The 14353-nt window shown below is 38.0% G+C and overlaps 1 protein-coding gene across 4 annotated transcripts in view; it reads right to left on the bottom strand.

Moving 5' to 3' along the window:
* The window catches only part of LOC117209847 (protein phosphatase PP2A 55 kDa regulatory subunit), a 44969-nt gene that overhangs the window by 13267 nt on the left and 17349 nt on the right, over positions 1 to 14353 (bottom strand). The window contains exon 1 of one of the 4 annotated variants that reach the window (XM_033452284.1): positions 483 to 673. The exons of the other annotated variants lie outside the window; for them this stretch is intronic. The gene's annotated coding sequence lies outside the window, so the exon portion shown is untranslated. Of the gene's footprint in view, positions 1 to 482; positions 674 to 14353 lie in introns of those variants that run through there. 4 annotated transcript variants of the gene reach the window in all.

The following is a 14353-nucleotide window of genomic DNA, read 5'->3' as shown; positions in this document are numbered from 1 at the left end:
ACTGCTACACCGGTATCCTCCTCTATCAGCTTTCTACGTCACGCAGCCTATTAATTCGACGAAATCGACGAACGAGCCCCTCGCGCCGACCTGACGGCGGATGGAAATTGAAATTTGATTAACACCAGTGTCGCTTAACCTCGCGTCAAACTTGCACCGACCTCCGGACACTTCGATGACCGAGGATGCTACTGATCACTCGCTAATGCCAATAAAAGAAATGTAAGACAAAGCCGAATGTGACGAACAATACAAGTGTCTTTCATATAAACTACATCGTAATCCGATTATGTTCTACGAAGTTGCTATACTTGGCTATTGGTGTCAGTTATACTTGCGCACATATTTACCGTGTCTTAAGTTTGTACCACGAGTTTATTCATGTGGTTGTAGTATTTGCCGTGAGATAAAACCTTTAATTTGGAACGATGACGCGCGCGCACGCGTTTGTGTATGTGTTTGAGCATATTCGAAGGTAATACCTTTGTTTTTCACGAACGAATTCTTCGGTAATGAGGCAACCAATTGCACGATGCAACTAAACACTCGAAATACCATTCCACCTTGAGCTATTGAATTTTTTAGTTCTGACACAGAACTAAAATTTACACGCGACGAGGATGACGTGTAAACGTAGAGCGAAGACACCTTTAATCCAGAAGTACTGTCTGTGTACTGGAACGAACGCGACAGAATTAATGTACCTACCTTCAGGAATGGAGCAAGGTTAAATCTTTACCGCTAATCGCTACTGCCGGTTAATCTTGCAATTTAAACGCGTTTAAGGTCATCGAGCTAATCTGCCAGTGGATCAGATTCTCAAACTAAATGATCTGCCCCTCAGTTTTCTACAATACTCCCCGTGATAACGTTCGTTTGAATGGGAAACGCAGAAAACTACCCCTAGCTTCATTGGGAACAGGTTGTCTAGCAGGGTACTGAATGAAAATTTAATAACTCGAAAGCGAAAAGAGATAAATTTAACCCTCCAATTTCCCAAGCCCAGGCTATAAATACCGTACAGAAAATTTAGTTAATTTCTGGCTTTATCGAGACGAAACAACAGGGTTCGAAATACATGTGAAAGTTAAGAATTCGGCGAGGAGGTTGCCTTAAAGTATACATACGATATCTTCCTTAAAATTTTTACTAAACATTTTTTACCATATTTCAATGCTTTAGCAAAAGAGTTTCAAACAATCGAATAATAAATAGCCAAAAACCGTATCGGCACTATGATGATTTAACACGCTGAATAAAATAATCCATGCTGTATGTATATGTAAAGTTGGTTTGTACCTTTCGATTAAAAAGAAAAAAAGAAAGCAAACGACGTTGGAAGCTACAAATGGTCCTAATTCGATGGCCAAGGACTGCATTTGATCTCGGTCCGACATTTTAAACAATTAAAACCAATTAGTGCTCGCCACTCTGTACACATTTAAAATGCAGAGAACAAAGAACAGAAGTCGTTGAATCCGCTTAACCCGACGCGAATTTTTTTTCGAACGCGCGACGACTTTTTAACATGGCTGAAAAAATCGTTTCACGACTATGGATCGGGAAGAGGATGAGCAAGAGGGGTGATCGCAGACGGGTGGTAGTTTGTTAAACCGGCGAAGTGTGCATGCCAGTGACAGAAGATCCCTGGCGTCTAGCCAGAGAATTTTCCGACTGCTTCTTAAGCTTGAAATTCATTCTTTTTGCGTAGGAAGTTCGTACTATGAGCACGCAACATTCCCCGAGTTCGAAATACTCGTTTATTGCGGTGACTTCTCGTAGATCCAACCCTGAGATGGTTATAACAACTTTTCAACGATATCCCGACGTTCAAATTTTTAATTGAGTTTTCTCAAAGACGTTGAACTCATCCTTTATGGGCGAACTTTATCCCAAGGGGATATTATGCTTATACGCTGACGATTCGAGGAAGAAATACCGTTGGAATTTTGCAAGTAGCTTGGCCGGAAGAGCAACGTGATTTTATTGCGACATGGAACACGAGATGAACGAATTTCTTGATAAAATTATTTAACGTTAAAGTAACAATGCTGATTCGTAATTTATTCAGGATCGAATTTTTTTTATCTACAAGAAATATTCTTTGTTGATAATTAATAAGAGAAACGCACTTCTGGGTAGTTTTAGGTATACTTTTTATATGATAATTTACGTGCATTCTCTGAATCGTTCTTTGATGTTGATGAAAATCCTAGCTAAGCATTTTTCTGATCTTCAGTCACGTACCGTTCATCACGCAACTTTATCGCTCGGGTCACTCATCCCAGGTAATGCAAACATTTCATAAAATTGCAGTGGCGATTTAGGTAGATATAAAATTAAAAGTCACAGAAAATAGCTTTGTCTATATCACGCTTATGATACGAGAGCTGTTCTCTGATTTCATATTTCCCTGTTTTATTCGGCACTTTGTATTTACAAGTTAGCGCAAGCTCGAAGGAAAGTTAAAAAGGATAGGTCAAGTTCTTTAAATAAGAGCACTAGATCAACGACGATCTATTTTAGTATCCGAATTAAATGAATCGTTCAAAGAACACGCGAGAGAAGTCACTTTAATTAGACTCATTGCTCGCTCTGTGGAAATTGAAGGAACGATTCCCTCTTTACATTTGCTGTATTTGATGGGATTTAGTTTTCTCATACTATCCTGTCGGAATATAAAAAGCCAGTTTGTGTAAAATTTTATCCTGGATGATACGACGATGTTGTACGTGTGTTTAAAAAATGTTACGACTCAAAATAATTTAGTCCTTTGTTTGAAAAGGAAACACGAAAGGGAGATTTCGAGGGTTAAGCGTGGAAAATTACGAAAACGATATCTAAATTTTTTAATATTTCTGCAAGCTAACTTTTCGTTCTTCTTGAAAAACTTGTCTGAGCCGTAACTCTTTCGAAATACTCGTGCGATATGATACCGTTGAAATAATGAAATTCTAAGGATATCGCGTTTAACCTCTAAGTATTAAACCATCTTTAGTTTCTTGTCCCTTGAACTCTTGATTAAAAACCCTCGGCAAAGAGAACGATGACAATAATGACGGCGGTGCGACGGATGAAAAGGTGGAGACGGCCGACTATAAAGGTTTCCCTGCTTTACTTCTCGATTCATGTCGGTCTGAGACGGGCAGAGATCATTTTCGGGGCTTTTTCCCCTTTCAATTTTCCATTTTCTAATTGTCATTCTTATCGACTTGCTGACACCAGCTAATATTCCATGGATATTTATTAATGTCTCTGTTAATGGAACGACAAATCCAATTACCATTCGTCATTTTTCGAAATCAAAGCAACGAGCACAAAAGATATTCGAAGAGCCTGCGCGGATCACTCGAGCATGACAAAACGAATTCCTCTTTTTCACTGCTGGAAAGCAGACACGATCGATAATCGTGCATGTGGAGAGTTTAACCTTTCACTTGGCACCTTTAATTATTACACTGCGACGAGAGGTAATCCAGCTATCGTTAAACGTCTACTCGAGCTGATCGACACGTTGCCTCGTGCTTCTCAACTTCACAAACATCATCGTACGAGCATTGTTATAGCGTGTAATGGACACACAGCAAGTGGATTACTACATCTGCTTCTCATAGCTATAAAACATTCCAAAAAGCTGCAATTTTTATACATTGTGGTTAATATGACAATGAACGAGTTTGATAATGATAATTTGATATTACTCATCACGAGATTTCAGAGATAATGCGGTCTCTTTCGGACGCCACGTTAACTTTGATTTATATCTTGGTTGCTAAGCAATGATACAAAGAAGAATAATTTGATATCGAAATTGATCGACGATTAATAATGCACGTGTATCGAAAAACAACTTATTCCTGTCTGTAGCAAAAAGGAACTAGGCTTGGGTTAGGTATAAAAAATATCAACCTTTCGAGCAAATTACACAGGGCCTTTCTGTACAATGATTTACTGGATAATAATATAGTTCGCGGATCGACAAATAAACTGGTAAGTCGTAAGTTGTCGATTTTTGCTACGTAAGTTTACTATTTCACTTTTACTGGCAATATTAGTCCAGGTGTTCAAATGCTTACTATGTATGTATGGTAATGTACGAGACAATGGTAATACCTTTACTATCGTATAGTCTTTGTTTCCGAGAAAATCGCCATGCCTGTATCGACGAGGTTACCACATCGACATTATTATTCTTATCAGGCTGTTCATATACGTTCTCGCAGCCTTCAAAAGGGGCAAACTGAGAAAGCAAAGGCTACTAGTGGTATAATCTTTTCTCACGACCTACTGACTATCACGATAACTCGTACTTACGTGCCCGTGGCTCGCCAATAATTTTCACTTAGAAACCACATAGGAAGACCGCGACGAGTCACATTTCTTATTTTTTACAGGCAAGCAATTGCAAATTCCAACACGTCGTCAATTCTCTTCAAAATTTTCAAGATATTACTCGTCAGAATTTTAGTATGTCGAAGGTATTAAAATATTGCTTGTCTTGATAACTATAACGTTAATTTATCGAAACCAAAAAGAAATACGTTACTTCAACTAAACTGAACAGTTTTGGAATAAATAACGGATAGAAATTATGCCGATGGTCCAAGGACGTTACAGTATATTAGGCTTGTGTTTCACGGGCGAATGAATATCCACGATATTTACCTGGATAATCGATATTCGGATAATCGATGTTCTACTGTACTTAGTAGTTCTTCGAGTCAATTTTCGTTCCTCTTCTTAAGTGGAACGATCCAACGGATGAATCGTTCATGTTTCGTTTCATTTTCTATGACATTTAATACCAGGATCCATTCTATGGAGAATGCATTGGTTACGTTGCATCGGGGTGGAACATGCACATATTAAAAAATAACGAGAATAAAGTAGGAACCCCGAGGCCAACAGACACGAACGTTCTTCTGGAATAGTGGGTCAACGCTCAATGTTAAAGGGATCATAAAAGTGTACCAGTAGGCCATCCTGGTGAATCCTTAGTACGGATCGTGTGAGTTTTTGTAGGTTTTCAACAGGCACATACGATTTTATGCGTATCGCGGAAGTCGGTTGTTGCAGCTTCGATCGAATTGCAAATTCGAATAACAACGAAACAACTAAAGAATACGTTTCCTCTTTCAAAGTGTAACTTGAAGAAGATTCGAGCTACCAACGACTGAAGTATAGAAGTCGAAATCAAAGTGTAAAATATATAGAAAAATATATTACGCAAGAAGATAAAAATAAAGTTTTATCCATATATTGTATAAAAGTCGTTTAAACCAAGAAATACCTTCAATGTATAAAATAATATACAATTAGTATACTATACTCGCTATTATTAACACTAGAACTAGCACACCAATCAAATCGACAGTTTTTATAATTTTATTTTAAAATTCCTACTTCGTTATATTTTTTTCCACGATGACGTAATGACTTTCGCAACGATAACTAAAAGAATAATATAACGAATTTTATTTTGTTTTTTATGTATTCAAACTGAAAATAATTTTGTATCGAGGCTACTTATACCAACACCAGTCAAAATGGCTGGTACTTGTCAAAGTGTAAAAGGGTCCTGTAATTTGTTTATCCTATCCCAATTAACCAGTTTTCTCGTTTTGTACAACTTGCCACACGTTTTTCAAATTTTTACTGCGTATCATTCGATATGACGATATCAGATATCAGGAAATTCCGGATCGATCGCTAGATCGCTAGATGCTAACACTAGAAATATCACACCAGTCGAACTGACATGGAATTATTTCTGTAAGAAAGTAATAAATCAATAAATATAAAAATGTTCTATTATTACGTATTTTTTAAACACCAGTCATTTTTACTGCTTTTGATGTAAATAGCTTCGTGTTAACTATCGGTAGTTCTACTGTTAAAATATCATAGCGATGTGCGATGTATATCAAATTTAATCTTTTATAGCAAGACAGAATTATTTTCTAAAGTTTGATAGAACTTTGATATTTATAAAGTTATACTATAGGATTTGCCAGAAGCAACATTTTAACAAAGTTAAAGTTTATAAAGACATTGGACGTGCGAGAAAGTATTATCACGGATCATGAAAGCGTGATATACAACGGAGTGTGTAATCGCAGTTTCTTCGAGCATCGGAACGGTATCAAACGTGTTTTCGCGCCGTTTCGGCTTGAAGTTTCATTGTTTCTCACTCGTTAGTTCGCCGGTTGTCGTAACAGTTCGTAACAACCTCTTGTTACGCGACCAAGTTAAATTGAGAACGGATAAGAATATGCGAACGACTGGGATGGAGCGGGTTATTCAATTGATGGAAATCCACAGCAGGATGCGAGTATACGCTTTGCCATCGAGATCATTTAAAATGTGCGAGGGAAAGTCGTGCGGTACCTTCGAAGCTACTTCCATAAATAAATGCCACGATCGTATTAAATTGTATTGGATCGTTCAAGAAATTTTAATAATTCAAACTGCTCTGTTAAATCGATACTTGAAAAATATTTATCTTCGTATACTCCAAATCACTTTCATGAAATTCCGCATAATTCCATCCGCTCCAGTTCAAATTACAAAAACATTACGACAGAAAAATTCAGGATGGTCCAGCACGATTTTCCACTATGACAATGTTCCAAATAAGCATTGACGTTTACCCATTAATAATCGCTTGAGCTAAGAAACAACCAAAAATTTGACCATCATCTTTGTACGGTCACGTTGCGATAAGCAAATTACCGTTTCTGCCGTCATCTATTGGTGTCAATTTACGACGGTTTGTAAATTCGACGAACGAGTTTACCGATTAATAAGCACCCATCGAAAACCCAGCCCATCTTTGTGTAACCCGATTTCAACTGCGTCGAAGGAAAGGAAAAATGCCAGCAAAGAAAACTCGCGAGTTCGAGTTAGTCGCGAGACGACCGAGACGTTTGTGTGGGTGGCTTTTATTTTTCGGCTGACGCTTGTAAATGGTTATAGCGAGCTTTTATACGTGTAATGTATACACACGGGGATGAGCTTCAGCGCTGTCAGCGAAGTAAGAGGCTCGACGCTGCTGCCAGTTGCTCTACAAGCAGGTGGCCTAGATAATTCGAGTGGTAGGTCTTGTACTACTGTACTCGAGTACTGTCTGCTACCGTTTCTGTAACCGTGATATAAATATTCTGTAACCGGCCCCAAAACTTTCATCGCAACGCCTTATTAATTCACGACTCATTTCTGTTTAAGTTCGCTAAATTTACTATCTGCCAATTCATCGTTCGCTAGGAGAACGCAAGCTGTCGTAACGTCAATTCCTATCAGAGGCAGGTCTTCACCGCGTACCCTTGATTAGCCCAGGGACCCACCATAAACTTAAACTTATAATTTATTATTTTTGTATTATCTGTTTATGGGTGGTCCTTGAAACAGCCCTTAGGTTGTTATACGTCCTTACTAATTACGGGGAAAGCAGGTAGTTGTTCCCATGAACAATATTACCTACTAGCCACGTTGGTAGGAGGCTTTCTCCTCCTATCTTCATTTATTAACATAGTCTATAACCAATTGGCATCGTGGATCGTTACCCTCACTTTTCCTAACGGAAGGTGCGAACAGCGAATCCGCGTTGTTAATTAAAGAGGACACACCCACACCGAGCTTTCCTCCGTAATGAGACGAGAACACCTAGGAAGAAATAGACAAAACCCTCGAACAGTGAACCTCTCCGATCAGTGTAAACCTGTGCTCTGCTAGAAAATAAGGACAGTAGTTGTGTTACGACTCAGCTATTTCATTTCGTCAACCTACCGTTAAGTTTACGTGACACTGTCAAGGACGATAAATCTTTACACCTATGGTTTCATGAAGTTAGAAGAAACGTTTATAGAGCTATGACAAGATTATATTCTTTTGAATTGTGGACATTTTTGTAAAGTATTGCGTCTGATTTATATAGCGCACCAGCGAAAAATATTCAATACACCTTTTGTATCTTCACAAAACAGTTACTTTATCTATTGTTAGCTTCTTATTGTTCAAGTTAATTTACTTATGTTATTCAATAGTATCGCGTTTACGTAACTTCGATGCATTTACTTCGCTGTCTCATCCAGAACTAGTTTAGATACAAATTCTTCCTCAAATTTTACCGATGCAAATGATTTAATTTATGTAAATGTAGCCGCACTCGACAGTAAACTTTCCAACGGTTTCTGTCCCGTGGCTCGCTACACAAAGACTCAACGCTCCGGACAAGATGATTGCCAGATGTCGATACATCCTTATAGAATATTTGCAGCTAGACCAAGGACCCGCTATAAATCTTAGGATTTGTTTAGCTGAGATTCTCCAATAGGGACAAATAGTCTTTCTCTTAACAGTCCCTAAGTCTATCACCTACTACGGAAAGATACGAGAAATCTGCTTTTTCTCACGTACGATGCTTCCAGCTAGCAACTTTCTCTCAAGGGCAGTTAGCATCCTTTTCCAACTACCAACACAAAATTAGCCAATTAACAACGACGTCCATTTCCCTCACTTTCCGAACCAAGACTTTCCTCAATGAATCCGATGATCTCGCATCCTTAGACACACTCCATCATAATTTTCCTTTGCAACATCATCGTGACGGAAAGTCAGTCGTTACATAGAGTCATTACACTACAGTCGCTACACAGGAGTCGTTACACAAGAGACGTTACAGTCGTCAGAATCGTTACGCATCGGTCCGAGTCAATAATTGATCCAAGTTCCTCGGCATCTTGAACAATCATCGTCCGAACTTGTATCGCGCATCAAAATACATCGACCAGTAGTCGAACTTGTAATCGCGAATCGCGAACCACTAATAGTAATCGCGAGTTCTGTACGAAGTGTATACTATATCGTTGAATATCCTTAAGTGTTCTTTCCTATCACTATCACGACATTCACCTGGGTAAGTTCACGAGAATGGGTAAATGAACGAATATATTCTTGATAATGATAAAAGAAAAGCATTCTACGCGCATATATGCATATGTGTCAAGCAATTAAAAGAGTTAAATACAAGTATTTCAATACAAGATTGGAATTCCATCTTGTGCAAACTTATGTACAAATACTGTGTACTTTGGAAACAGTAATAAAATAGTTACTACTATTGATATTCGCGATATTAAATATGCATAGGGATCACAAGTGAACTACATGCTATTTCAGTTGATTAAAAACTTGCCCGATTTATGTCTAAGGACAAGTTGATATTTTAAGCACCGATGGAGAGTACAGAACTGTGCACAGATTCGACAAAGCTCTAGAAGATTATACGATGGAAAATTATGCGTAACAGAGCTAGTATTTAACTGAATACGCAATAAATATTTAACCAAATTCAATTCTATTGTACTTTAGGTACTAAAATAGCATATAGAATAGAACACGTTTCTCGCGTAGCTCCGTAGATACTGTGCTGGATAATCCGCACGGTTTATACAGCGTGATATTTTATGTATAGAATGTGTGTGGTAATGGTCTTAAGTTGCTTGTAATTTGATACAATGGAAGCGGAAAAGTTGACGAAACTTTTAACGTAACAACGAAGTTGAACATACAGGTATCATTGTATGCCAGGCACTCGTTCACGCCGTCAACGAACTAATTGTAAGGAAATTAGTCTGCTGCCAATTACCGTACACGCTGCTGACCCAGTTACTTCAAGTGGTGTACGCAGGTACACAACTCACGTCGCACGACATGCATTAAATTAGCAAACAAAAAAAGACGACAAAAAAGGATAAAGAGAGAAAGCTTTTATCTTTCCGCTAAAGTAAAACTACTTGGTAATTTTGAAAAATTACCAGACTTTTTATTTGGAACCATAAAACTCTGCTACATCTTCCATTTTTCCTTCTTCTTTCCTCCTCTCCTTTACCCTGCTATTCTTTTCCTTTTGCTTCCTTTTCTCTTTGTTTGTTCATACTATAAAATAGAACAACGAAGTAGATAATTATCAATTGAACGAAACAATCTTCACGAGGCGATAGAATGATCCTTATGAGAATCATCAGCTCCCTTTTCTTTCTTTCATTTTTACTCCTTCGTTTCCTCGCACGCTCTCCTATCTCTACTCCTTTTCTGCTCTTCTTTCACAGAAAGATATCCCGATAGATATAAAAGATACAAGAAGATACAAAAGTGAATGATAATATAATAAAACAATTGCTTGAACAATGGTAGGAGAAAATAAGATAACGAAGTAATCTATCACAGATAATAATATGTAGCATATCATTGTTCCACGATATAATAAAAAAGATATTCCCAGGCGCAACATTTCCCGCGTTAATCATGCGCATCGTATCGGGGATAATATTACAGAAAAGCGGAGAGTAGAAGAGCTAGGTTTGTGGTTGCCTCGGTGAATGCAGATCACCGAGGCATTTTCGTGCATACGGTGATCATCGGCCCGTTAATGGACTCGGAAAGGACAGAAATTTGCTACGGTTAGACGATTTCGGCGATAACTCTGCTCATACGAGTTTCCCGGCAATCCTGATAAATCGTAAATAGCACATTAACAGTGATAAATATCGATAATGTTCAACCGATACCTCCAAACATATATATTTGTTCTATAGAACAGAAATTTGTAATAAAGTTTCTAGATCAACGATGTACAAATTTCTCTCTCCCTAACGTTTTTACGTAATGACTATATCATGTGCGCCGCGTTATGCATAAGGCATGTTTGTCTTTCATTGACGACCATAAGCGAAGGAAATTTTTGCTCACAAATAACCGAAACACCCAAAAGTATGCATCGATCTAAAACTTTAATCTGCACCTGCTCTTTAAACTTTCCTACAGTGTCCTCGACGCTGTACAAATTAGTCCGCTAGAAGTCAGTGTATCTTTCAAATAGTTTAATCGTTGCTGAATTAGAAGAGCAGGATCCCTTCTAAAGGGAAATCTCTTCGAACCGAGAAACTCGAGGAAACGTTTCGCGTCTCACGGACACCTTCGCAAACTCGTTCACGATTTTCCTTAAGCCCCGGCAATTTCCGGTTCTCCGACCCGAAGGCTCGAGATTTCCGTTTTAAACCCAAACCCAACGTTCCCAAGATTGGCGAAACTATAGCTGTTGTGCTGTCATTCATACTCGGTATCCTTCTGAGAGATCAGTTAATGACATCGTTTCTCCGGAGGAACAATAACAAGTAATACAGTATGTACACGTGAGACGAGAAAAGTTGGAGAAAATCCTAACGACGCGGAAACGGGAAGATATATGTAAGAGTAATTACTGTTCAAATATTACAAGCGATTTCGTTATAGGCAATTAGCGGCTGGAATTTTTGCCCGTTCAAAGAATTCTGTATAATTTTGATAAAGTAAGGTTTAAAATTGAGTGTTGAGTGAGTTATGAGTTTCAGTAACTTTTGTATTAATAACTTTATAACATATTGGTAATAGTTAACTACTCTGTGGTATATATTACATTTATTCGTTGCTCTTGTCAGATAAAAATTCGTCTTGTAAAATTATGCTGTCTTTTTATACTGTTCACTTTATAACATTTCTTTTCTCCACCACCGTACACCATTGTAACCTTCCCATTTTAGAAAAAATTGTATTATGTGGTACTTTATCTGCGCTTGCAGACTGTTGTTTTTGAACTCTTTAATTCTGCAAGATAAGGTAAACACAGCTACGACACAGAGCTGTGGAATTATTTGGAATTTCCGAGAAGCTTACAACTTACGACTAGCGTCGGTGATTATTTATGATTCAACCCTAATAAATATTAATAACTGTGTTACGTAGCATGACATTTAAGATATCGTAGTTATGATTCTCCGTACATTATTTGAAATCTAAAAAAGGAATCACAAATATTTGTTATGATGACTGAATGTTATGATAACTAAAAGATTATATATATATATATATATTTGTATGAAATGGTAAGTTTCCTCATAAAAAGCGAAGGTAACCTTGTCAACGTCAAAAAAAAGAACTAACAAAAAAGGACTGACAAAAAGTGTACGATCATCTGGAAATTCTCTTTAGAGTGCGTTGTATACTCGTAGACGCAAAAAATGTATGATCGATTCACTAATGACAGAATAATCTAAACTGATCACGTTGCGTGCCTAAGTCCAAACGAAAGTTAAGTGTTTTATGAACACAGAACATCATTTCGCTAAAATCATTTTATCGTAAACAGTTACGCGTGAACCATTTGAAACAGTTTATCTAAAAATGCGACTATTATTTTACCATCAATTCAAAAGTTAATAAAATACTACTTACAACATAGGTATATGTATTCTCAATGTATACCTATAATACTTTTTGCAGCTACCATACGCACATCACTAATTTGCATATTGCATTCGAATCCAAGTTCTATCGTTATTAGATCGCCGATGTTTATACGAATTCACATTTTTCACAACTACATTCGCAATTAGAAAGATAAAGACTAAACAGAGATCCGTATCGTTCACTGAGTATCACAACGACTGCTGTGCTTCTAGCTAATATCGTACAATGTACACATCTTTTTGTACGACGTACGTTCCGTGTAGTTTTAAATTTCCCAGAAATGCATAGATATTCGCGATCTGGTTACTAGAAATTAGCTGAAACGTCCAAACACTTATCAACTTCTTAGATACGGCTGAATTTTGTGCGGAGCTGTTTCTTTGTACGACAGAGTTCGACGCGAATTACGTGTAAACGATGCAGCTCTGCAATGTGTGACGGATAATGCTGTTTCCTACGCAAGCACATTGGAACGAGGTTTCTGATAGCTAAATTATAATTTTTCTTAAAGATATGATGCATATACTTTAGCTTTAATAATTTCCTTTAATAATTAATAATACAATCGAGTGTGATATATTTTAAAGCACGTTACAACACATAGACCCACGTCACAATTTTCACACTCATAGCGCGATAGCGATTTTCAAATTGCTTTCCGTTTTCTATTTTGAAGCGACACTTTGAGGTTGAAGATTCTACAAAATTATAAGGATACGGATCAGCATGTTAAAAAGAACACCTAATAATGATATATTTATATTAGCGAAAAGTACCAACTGATACCTGACACTGGCGTATCAGAAACAAAGGCTATATATTCTGTCTGTATATTGTTAACACTGTTATAAAACGTTGTGAGGGCAAAAGAAGCGTGAAGCAAGGCAAATGAAAAAGATTTAGTTCAAACGGTGAGCGAATGAGTCAGAAGAGTGAGCCACTCTAGTGGCGCATCGTAATATAACATCGGCGAAAGCTACTATAGTGGCGCGTCGTACCTAAGATGCTAAACAGTAAACACAACGTAACAAAGGATCAACGATTCGCATTTCGTTTCGTTGAGGAACCATCGCTCCGTTGAAGGACCCTTCGCAATCGTAACGCGAAAGTTGCAGAAGAAAGAGAGACGAGACGGACGAAATAACAGGTGGGTTGTAAGTAGAATTAAGGTGGTTAAAACATCTGGCCACTGGGTAACGAAGTGATTAGCGTGCAGCACGACGACCGCGGCAAAAGAATCGTTGTCAGCAGCTGACGTTACAGCGCAGGCAAGCAAGAGCGAGGAGTCTCGAGATCGAGGGTTGATAGAACTTTTGCGAGCTTTCCATGGATTTCTAGTGGCCACCCGTCCGAAGGTGTGTCTATCTTCGGCCTACCGTACTACGCGCCAACTCGGCTTCGACATCGAGATAGAACCAGCTTAGACAGAGAAGGAGAGAAAGAGAGAGAGGCAGAGAGAGAGAGAGAGAGAGAAAGAGAGAGGACCTTTCGGATCAATAGGTCGTGGCTTTATTGACTCGCGAAACCGCGTGCCAAAGAAACGCAACGTCGCGCCGCTTGCACCGTTAATGCACGCTGCCTGCAATTATCTTGCACTTCGAACGAGCACCCTTGTCGCCGTTTATTTCCTTTTATTAACTCGTAACGAAGTTGCGAGACCAAACATCAGAACGTCTCTTTGCATTCTTTTTCTGGCGCTTGTGATGAAATTATTCGAACAATTACCGCCGATTGATATATTACGCGTGTCATATGGAACTTTTTGAAATATCGTTAGCACCGTAATGAGTCTGTCGAGATTATGATCATTATGTGTAATTTGAAAGCAAATTAGAGATGTATGTAAAAATTATAAAATTTTTATGAAAGTTTATTGCGAACATGCGCTTGATAAAAAATTAGTATATAGTATAAGTGATCGCCTTAAGCGCACGATCAGCGCGAAAGACGATCTCATTAAAAATATTGAGATTTTGTTAACACTGAAACGACAGTAGATGAAATATGGAAAGATAAACCTGTGTCAAAATGGAAGATGTATTGGAAAAATAATGCAAAAGGAGAGCAA

The sequence above is a fragment of the Bombus bifarius genome, unplaced genomic scaffold (genome assembly GCF_011952205.1).
Source record: "Bombus bifarius isolate JDL3187 unplaced genomic scaffold, Bbif_JDL3187 scf7180000008194, whole genome shotgun sequence".
Taxonomy (NCBI): domain Eukaryota; kingdom Metazoa; phylum Arthropoda; class Insecta; order Hymenoptera; family Apidae; genus Bombus; species Bombus bifarius.
Note: the sequence above shows the minus strand (reverse complement) of the source record. Positions and strands in the feature narration are given on the sequence as shown.